Below are 9,905 nucleotides of genomic sequence, written 5' to 3' on the forward strand. Positions count from 1 at the left end.
AGGCCAATGATGGTATTTCAACCATATGTGGAACATTCTTAGACTTGTTCATCATATTGTGTCCTTGAGTGGAGAACCTCCTGTCACGTCCCAACACTCTTTACCATTCCAATACAATTTCATATTAGAATAAAGTTTGTGTGGCTCTTTTACGGTAATATCCTCCTGGGACCCAATAATAGACTTTTGTCCACTGTAGTGGATACATTATATACCTACATATATAGTACATTATATTTTAGTGAAATTCTCTGACATCATACACGTCACAAGACACAACCTGGGTGTCCTGTAAAGAGCACATTCAGGACTTTTCAGAGATACCAAATGTTTGGAGGTTTCACCATGAAAACAACTTCTCCTTTGTCTTTAAAAATGTCTGACATTAATTTAGTGATCAAATGTAGCCTTCTTATGGAAATATGATAATATATTGTAATTATAATTTAAATTGGACTACTTTTCAAATTGTATTTTCATGAAACAACATCTCAGGAAAATGTTAAGGGGTTTAAAAAAAAAAAAAAAAACTTTCTGTTACAGAACAGGGCATTGATTTCAAACGTGTTGATCAGGACTTATATCATGTTTATCAGGCATTTTGTGAGACACAACAAGTGAATATGGAAATAAATGATACATCAATATTAGATAAAATATATTAGATAAAATATTAGATATTATTATTAAAATGTTGCCAGTTATTACTCCAATTATTTTTTCATTAAAGGGTTAGTTCACCCAAAATGAAAATTCTGTCAGTAATTACTCACCCTCATGTTGTTCCAACCACGTAAGACCTTCGTTCATCTTTGGAACACAAATTAAGATATTTTTGATGAAATCCGAGAGCTGGATCACTCCTCCATAGGCTGCTAGGTGGCCCAAACTTGCTGGCCCAGAAAAGTTATTAAAGAGATCGTTAATATAGTCCAAGTGACTACAGTGGTTCAATCTTAAGTATATCAAGCGACGAGAATACTTTTTGTGCGCAAAAACAAACAAAAATAACGACTTTATTCCACTATTCATTTCCTTCTCTCTGGGCCTCGTAGTGTTTTTGCGCTGCAAATATTATACGTCATCACGCATCACACACATGACCAGCGTCGGCCAATAGTGAGCCTACGTGGTGACGTGTAACACAGACGCGCTGCGCAAAAACACTACGCGAACCAACTAGAGGTCCAGAGAGAAGGAAATGAATAGTGGAATTTTTTGTTATTTTTGTTTGTTTTTGCACACAAAAAGTATTCTCGTCGCTTGATATACTTAAGATTGAACCACTGTAGTCACTTGGACTATATTAACGATCTCTTTAATAACTTTTCTGGGCCAGCAAGTTTGGGCCACCTAGCAGCCTATGGAGGAGTGATCAGCTCTCAGATTTCATCAAAAATATCTTAATCTGTGTTCCAAAGATGAACGAAGGTCTTACGTGGTTGGAACAACACAACATGAGGGTGAGTAATTACTGACAGAATTTTCATTTTTGGGTGAACTTTAAATGTTGCTCCAAGAACACATTAATGTGCAAATTAGATACAGTGTATATATATTGGATTGAATGGGAATATTAGTAATTTATGGCCATTTTACCCACATATTGCATAAAGTAAAATGGTGTATTAATTCATTCCGTTATTTCTTTCATAACATAGTTGAGAATAATCTTTATACAAATTTTGATTGATAAAAATCCTGAAACCCCAAAATGTATTGGTGATTAAAAAAAAATCCCATTGTTTTCGCCTATACATATAATTTCATGTCATTTTATTTTTTAAACAACTTAGTCCTGGCGTCCACTACAGAGGACATAGCATACACAGTAAATTCCCCAGTGTTAAATTAACACTGCTCAGAGCACATATGGTCCCACTCTACATGGTGTTAAAGTAACACTGAAGCAGTGTTAAAGTTAATGAGATAATTAAGTGATTAATTGAGTGATGATTGAGCATTAGTGATGAACACCTGTTGTTGTTAACAAGCAGAATCACTGAAGGAGAAAATCTCAAATTGTAAGTCACCGTTATGGTGATGGGTGTTTGCATTAGTTGGGCTCTTGACCCTTAAATTATTAACTTTAATTTTTGTTTGGCTGCTGTATCTGACTTACAACTGCCAGATGAACAAAGAAAAAAAGTGATCTGATGGTGTTGGTTATGTTATGACAATCATCATTTGAACTTTATGTTTTTGATTTATGTTGTTGTTTACAGCATAACTGTGATTCTGCATAAATATCCAGAATTTTAGATATAATATAAAGAATTTCTTAAAAAATATATATGTATTTTTTTAAATCTTCACTGTAAAACTTTTCACTGTAAATTTACAGTAAAATACTGGCAGCTGGGTTGCCAGCCACATACTGTATTTTTACAGAAGTAGTACTGTAAACAGCATTTACAGTATTGTACTGTAAAACATTGTACTGTAAATTTACAGTAAAATACTGGCAGCTGGGTTGCCAGCCACATACTGTATTTTTACAGAAGTAGTACTGTAAACAGCATTTACAGTATTGTACTGTAAAACATTGTACTGTAAATTTACAGTAAAATACTGGCAGCTGGGTTGCCAGCCACATACTGTATTTTTACAGCACTAGTACAGTAAACAGCATTTACAGTACTCCACTGTAATTACCAAATACAGTATATACCACATAATTTTACAATATTAAACTTGTCTACAGCAATAAATGGTATAGTAGTCACACTATGAAAAAGAAAACAACATTTTCTGGGTTTAAAAACATTTATTTTGGTTAAAAGCAAAGATCAGAAAATTGCCTTCTGTGAACATGTTGGCTGAATTTTTTTTAAACATAAAATGCAATTTTAACACTTAACAACAAACAGGTAACACTTAGCACTTAATTAAAGGGATAATTCACCCAAAAATTTAAATTAGCTCATGATTTACTCACCCTAAAGTCATCCTAGGTCTACATGACATTCTTCTTTCAGACGAATACAATCGGAGTTATATTAAAAAATGTCCTGGCTCTTCCAAGCTTTATAATGGCAGTGAATTGCTGTTTCTGTTTTGAAGTCCATACAAGTGCAAACGAAATTCAAAGTCTTCAAGTCCCAATTCAAAGTCTTCAAGGTTTCACAGAAGTGAGGACACCTGTAGGCTTACAGTGTTCTTTTTTTGCACAACTTGGCCAGTTTTATTTGAAGTTACTTGTCCTTTCTTTGTTTTTGATCCACGTTCAGGATTGATGTCAGGAAATCGTCTAAAAGGCAGAAAAGAAAGGAAAAAAAAACAATGAAATATTATGGACTGAGTTTATATATTTTGACAAAGAGAGACAGCACAAAGGATGTGTAAATAAAAACCAGATATCGGTTTTAACGACTAAACTGTTTGGATAAAACTGAACAACATGAAAAAAAAATGCAATGTTGGATGTTGTGATCAATAACTGATATTTTTTCTGCCCTGGTTAAAATACATCAACTCAATGTGTCTGTTTACATGTGCACTGTCAACTAACTAAACTTTTGGAAGTGGGGTTGCCAGATTTAAAGTTTTATTCTACAACTTTTAATATCATCCCCTCATCAGGTCCCATCAGAGTATCAGTGGAAAGGCAGCCATAGACTGTTTATATAGAGCACACATTGCCAGAATCTAGCCCAAACCTTTGTGACAGAAATAATTTAACTTTAATTGCAAGCCTTGCAATGTTTATTGCATACATGACTACATGATAATGTTAAACATGACATTTACCAGACTAAAATGCATGTTTGCACCCAAAAATGAAAATTCTGTCATTATTGCTCATCCTTAAGACTTTCGTTCATCTTCGGAACACAAATTAAGATATTTTTGATGAAATCTGGGAGGTTTCTGTCCCTCCATTGACATCAATGTCATTGCAACTGTCAAAGCCCAGAAAGGTGGTAAAAACATTGGTAAATAGTACATATAACTACAGTGGTTCAACCTTAATATTATGAATTGACGAGAATACTTTTTGTGTGCAAAATAACCCCAAAATAACGACATTGTTGAATAATCTCTTCTTTTACATGTCATTCTCCTACACTGTTTTGTGAGGATGAGTGGGCCGGAGTGTATTAAAGGATAACTCTTACCAAAATGCAACCTAGGGTCTTTTTGTTAATCTACCCGAGGCAAACCTTCGTTTAAAAGCATAATTAGGATGGAAACGCCACTTTTAAGTTTGACCGTATTTTCGTTTTCGGTCAAATTGCCTTTTGAATGGGAGTGCTTGTGGCACGACTATGATAGCATCAAAAATCGCTATTTTTAAAACACTAAGAAGGCTCGACACAACATGAAACTGTGCTCTCAGTATCACCAGAGACTCTACACATGAACTCCAGCATTGAGAACATTGTTTGTGTACACAGAGTTTACTAAAAAGAAAGATTTTGAACAACTCACGGAAACTGTCTGCCTACATTTTGACAGTCAAAAATAGTCGATCTAATAACTTTATTCTAGAGCTGCTGTAAAGCCAAAACAATCTATGTTACTGTAATTTCCTTTTATCACTGTAAAGCTGCTTTGAAACAATCTATATTAAAAGCGCTATATAAATGAAGGTGACTTGACACTGTTTACACTACGTCAACAGCGTAGGAGAATGACGTGAAAGAGTAGAGATTGTTGAATAATGTCGTTATTTTGGGTTTTTTTGTGCACAAAAGGTATTCTCATCGCTTCATAATATTAAGGTTGCATCACTGTAGTTACATGGATTATTTAAACAATGTTTTTACTAGCTTTCTGGGCCTTGAAAGTTACAAAGATGTTTCTGTCTATGGCTGGTTCAGAAACCTCTCAGATTTCATCAAAAATATCTTCATTTGTGTTCTGAAGATGAATGAAGGTCTTACAGGTTTGGAACGACATGAGGGTGAAAAATTAATGACAGAATTTTCACTAATCCTTCAACTGAAAACAACTTGCACTGACATATCTGAAATATGTGACTGTCACTGTTTTGTCTCAAGATGCACACCAGTAATGTTTTTTTATAAAAGCTGCTTAAATACCCTAATTTTATTAAGGCCTAGACCTGGCTTAAGCTAAGCCCAGTATGGAACCAGGGCCATATTGTTCATACCAGTAGTCAACATAATAAATACTGTCAAGACAAGTCACAATTCAGTCTAATATTTATATGAATGGCAAATATGCTAATGACTAACCTCTGAACAAACTCATGGTGCTGCCTCTTCCTGGTACTGCAAGCTGAAGTTATAGGAGGAGGCAAACAGCGCTGCCAGGCCAGTGATGAAGTTAGGCTGTGATCCTTTCCACACACACCTTGACCTTCCAAACGTAATGTCCAGCACTGGTTGCTTAGAGATTGACCTGTAATTGAAAAAATTATAATAAAATGAATTAATAAATAATATTAATAATTAAAATAACTATTGTGGGTTCCACTGTGGTTCGATGTAGTTGTCTATCTATTCATAGTTCTATAAATTAAAATTTTCACCTAAAAATTCAAATTGATTAGGGTTAGAACGTTAAAACGCACTGCCATATTATTTTGCTTGTTTTAAGCATCACAAAATTTTGACATATTCTTTCAGAAAACAAGACAATTTTTACTTGTCTATTAAATGCTTCTTCATGTAAGAATTTTATATATCTGGACTGGAAACAAGAAAAAAACACTAATTAAGAAAAATATATTTTGCAGTGGAGTGAGTAAATGATGGCTTTTCATTTTAGGTTTAAACTACCCCTTTAATGTTTACATACCAGGAAATAAGGTGTAGTCGGACTCTCTGGCAAGTGTAGATTGCTGGACATCAGCGTTGCAAATTCCTGAAACAATTTTTAAAAAGGACAGCACAGCCATGATCAACAGAACCAAAACATAAAAAATATTACATATTAATGAGATTTGTTGAATAATCTCTACTTATCTGCTTGAAGGATAACACCGTCTAACTTCTCTTTGAATTGTTAGTTGTAGGACCATGGCATGGCAATCAGGAATACTACATTTGAAAACAGCATTTGATAGCATTTTTTTTTTTTACCACATAGACTATAGCCTAACTGTAACACTACTTAAAAGTACTTACATTAGCACTGGACCGTCATCAGATTACAAAGCCTGAAACGAAATATATATATATCAAAAGCAGGTCATGCATAACATGGTATATGTTGCCTATTATTTGAAATATTGAAGTTAACGTTAACGTTACTTGGTAAACAGGTGGAACAGAGTGAATTGTTTGCGCGGCCGCGGTAGAAAACCGCGTTTGTAAAATCAAACCAAATAAGCATTCGTGAAATCAACGTATGTTAGAAATGCGAACGCAAAAAAAAAAAATATATATATATTGGCTTACCGTATCACTCAGTTGAACAATTTTCCATCTTCTCAAACTCTAAATCCCACTAATCGTCACAGGCGCAGGTTATTCAGATGACAAATTCTTCCATCCGTCTTCATGTAAAGTTAATGTCTCCCATTTTCTGCTGCGTCACAGGCAACTAATGTTTGAAACACGAACCGAAGCTCACAAAAGCTTAAAAATTGCTCACAGATTCGCAGACACTGTTTATCTTGATAACAGGAATGATTATTCTGTTCAGTTGAACCCCGCTGACAAATCAAGTTTGCCTGTAGCTACTGTCTGCTCGCGTGAGTCGCGTCACATTTGAACTGAATTGAGCGCGAAAGAAATCAATCCCACAATGCAGTGCTTTTACAGTATGATACTGTATTACGAATTTATCGGGTTGAAAACAGAAATGTGCTGTATATTTACAGCTGTTCTGTAAAAGATACAGCCGAATACTGTATTATGGAAATACAGTACAATTCTGTAGGAAATTCGCTGTAAATTTACAGTAAAGTTTTACAGTGTTTCTTTTAGGTGCACACACAGACATAAAGATTCAGTCTATGCATCTCAACAATGGTGACAATTGGGAAAAGTAATTTACATAGACAATTCAGATCATAATTTATTCATACCGCAATGCATGATGGGAGCCATTAATGAGTTGTGATTGGTGGCAGCCACTGCAACATGCTTTATTATTGTCACCATTGTTGAGATTCACAGGCTGATTATTGATGTCTGTGTTTCTAAATAAATTCATTTCAAATTGTTTTGATCAGAACAATGTTTATTAAATATATTGGATTATAAGAAAAATACTGATAATCAAATGCTGTAAAATCACAGAGCTGCTGCACTGTAAAAAATGAATCATGAGTCTTGTAATTTTCATTAAAAAAATTGAGGTGATCATTAAAAATATTATGTATATTTCATTAAGAAAATTGTGGTTCAGTGTTTACTAGAAAATATTGAGAACATTTCACTAATAAAACCAAGAGATGCATTTTCCTATTTTTTTTAAGGAAACATACACAATTTTAAGGCTTGAATTGAGGAACTGATAAACCTCATAAAATTAAGGAAAAGGGGCTACCTATTTATTTTAAGAGAATTAGCTCATTTATGCGGTTTTATTTAGAGACGCCATTGTTTGTTCCCAGCATGCTTTGCACATGGCTGGAAATGGAGAGTAAATCTTGAAATTAAGTGTTATTTCATGTGTTTTTGAGTAAAGGGAAACATCTGTTAATGTTTAATGTTCAGGTATGTTTGACATTTGAAAGAGTTTCTATTATGTTAAAGTTTTGATCGTTACCATTGTGCAAAAGAGTAGGGCTTATGGTTAGGTTGTGAATAACTGCATTTTTTAAATATTCTGAAGCATATTGTTACATATATGTAGCAATAACTCTGCTAGTGATAGTGCAGTAGCAAGTTTGATTCTGTGCTGTCCTAGCAGCATACAGTCTTTTTATAAAACAATATATCTCAAAGTTAAATATAAACAGGTCATATCCATTCAATTGAGAATAAAAAATACTTCAAATAAAAAAGCACATTTCACTAAATTTTTTTAATTCATTATGTCATAGATTAAATAAATTAGGGCATTTTACATGATTTATTCAGGTAGATTCCATGAATGAAATCAAGCTTTAACTACTCAAAAATATTATGTGTAATATTGTTACCATAATTTTTTTAAGTAAATAGCAGTAACATTTTTTACAGTGTGCTAACAAGTTAAACCAAACTACCTCAATAAGTTTCATTTTTCAGATCACAGCATGATTATGTCAAAACATAACCAACACTATCAGATCACACTTTTCTTTGTTCATTTGACTGTCATAAATCAATAACAGCAGACAAACAAAGTCTAAAGTTAATAATATACAGTAAGGGTCAAGAGCCCAACTAAAGCAAACACCCATCACCATAACGGTGGCTTACAATTTGAGATTTTCTCCTTCAGTGATTCTGCTTGTTATCATCAGGTGTCTTCAATAATGATCAATCATCACTAAATTGATCACTTAATTGTCTCATTAACTTTAACACTGCTTCAGTGTTACTTTAACACCATGTAGAGTGGGACCATATGTGCTCTGAGCAGTGTTAATTTAACACTGGGGAATTTACTGTGTAACGTATGAATAAAATATTATTTTTCAAAAAACTTTTTTTTCTGGGTCTCAGGAGGATTTGATGGTCACACACATCTTGCGTAAGTGAATTTTTATTTTATTTTATTTTTTTAGAGGAGAAAGTTAAAAAAAATCATTTTTGTATGTATGTTTTTTTTTTTTTTTTTTTTGTGCTGTACTGTCTAGTACATGAATGAATAAAATGTGCCAATGTATCCATTGGTTGTGTCTTTTGTGTTCATCATGTGAAAGGTTTGTGAGGGGGGGAACCACAAGCAACATAACTTACCAGTTTTGGAAATGTTGTTTTGAATTTATTGCACCATGGTGCAATAACACACTGCAGTGTGTTAGAGTGGTTCTCAATTCCAGTCCTCGGGACCCCCTGCTCTGCACATTTTGTATGTCTCCCTTATTTAACACACCTGAACCAGATCATCAGCTCATTAGGAGAGACTCCATGAACTGAACTGAGTGTGTCAGATAAGAGAGACATACAAAATGTGCAGAGCAAGGGGTCCCGAGGACTGGAATTGAGAACCACTGTGTTAGACTATGTTGTACTGTGTGTGTTTGTAAGGGCTTGTGTGTCCTGTCTGAGGGCAAAGTTTTGTTTTTCAGCAAGAGTGAATGGTTTTGATTGTAGAGCTGGACTCTAACAACTTTCACTTGCCAAGGACCAAACAAGAGGGCTTCTGACTCACAAGTAAAGCAAACAGTCACGGTTCGTTTAAATTAAGTGTCATGTTTGTGGGCTGAAAAATGTTGATGACCCTTCAAAAACCCTTCAGTGTCACCTGTAACAACTTCACCACACAACGTAGTTATAGCAACCTTTTGGCCATGTTGTTAAAACGTTGTTAGAAGGTTGGCTACGTTGTGCCAACGTTCTGTGTTTGCTGGGCAGAGAGCTGGAGAGAGAGAGTGCCCCGGCCGCGCGCGCGCACTCTCGTCGCCTTCAAACAATATGCTGTATTGCTCTCTCTCCCTCGCACATATCAACATCAATTGACACAATAGTAAAAGGTCGGAAGACCGATTGTGTTTTATAGATTTAGTAGTTTGTTCATATAAAGTGTTTGATTAGCAAGTACATGTTCAGGAAATGCATAATACAAATTGTATGGGTTAATGTAACGGAAACGGACTGTTTTATCGTTGTTTTTTGAAGAAGCAGCAGCATTACTCTTGCCTCGGAGAATACAACACGGGCATAGGCGACAATTTTGCATATAAATTACTATTTATAGGGCTTGAATTACAACCTGAAACTGCGCATGCGCGGGGTAAAACTGCTGGGGTGAAACGGCTCTGCGGTTCTGCAGACAGAAGGCTTGTTCGACTTGAACTGGCGCTGCACAGACCGATCGGTGAATGACATCAAAGT

The 9,905-nt window shown here is 34.7% G+C and overlaps 1 long non-coding RNA gene across 1 annotated transcript; it reads right to left on the reverse strand.

Annotated features, from left to right (window-relative positions):
* Positions 1 to 2,753: 2,753 nt before the first annotated feature.
* LOC311296189 lies at positions 2,754 to 6,687 on the reverse strand. Its single transcript, XR_014628517.1, has 5 exons — positions 6,369 to 6,687; positions 6,096 to 6,127; positions 5,767 to 6,008; positions 5,202 to 5,367; positions 2,754 to 3,250 (listed from the first exon to the last, which is right to left on the reverse strand). It is a non-coding gene; the product is annotated as an uncharacterized lncRNA (long non-coding RNA).
* Positions 6,688 to 9,905: the final 3,218 nt, after the last annotated feature.

Source organism: Rutilus rutilus, assembly GCF_951802725.1.
Source record: "Rutilus rutilus genome assembly, chromosome: 8".
Taxonomy (NCBI): domain Eukaryota; kingdom Metazoa; phylum Chordata; class Actinopteri; order Cypriniformes; family Leuciscidae; genus Rutilus; species Rutilus rutilus.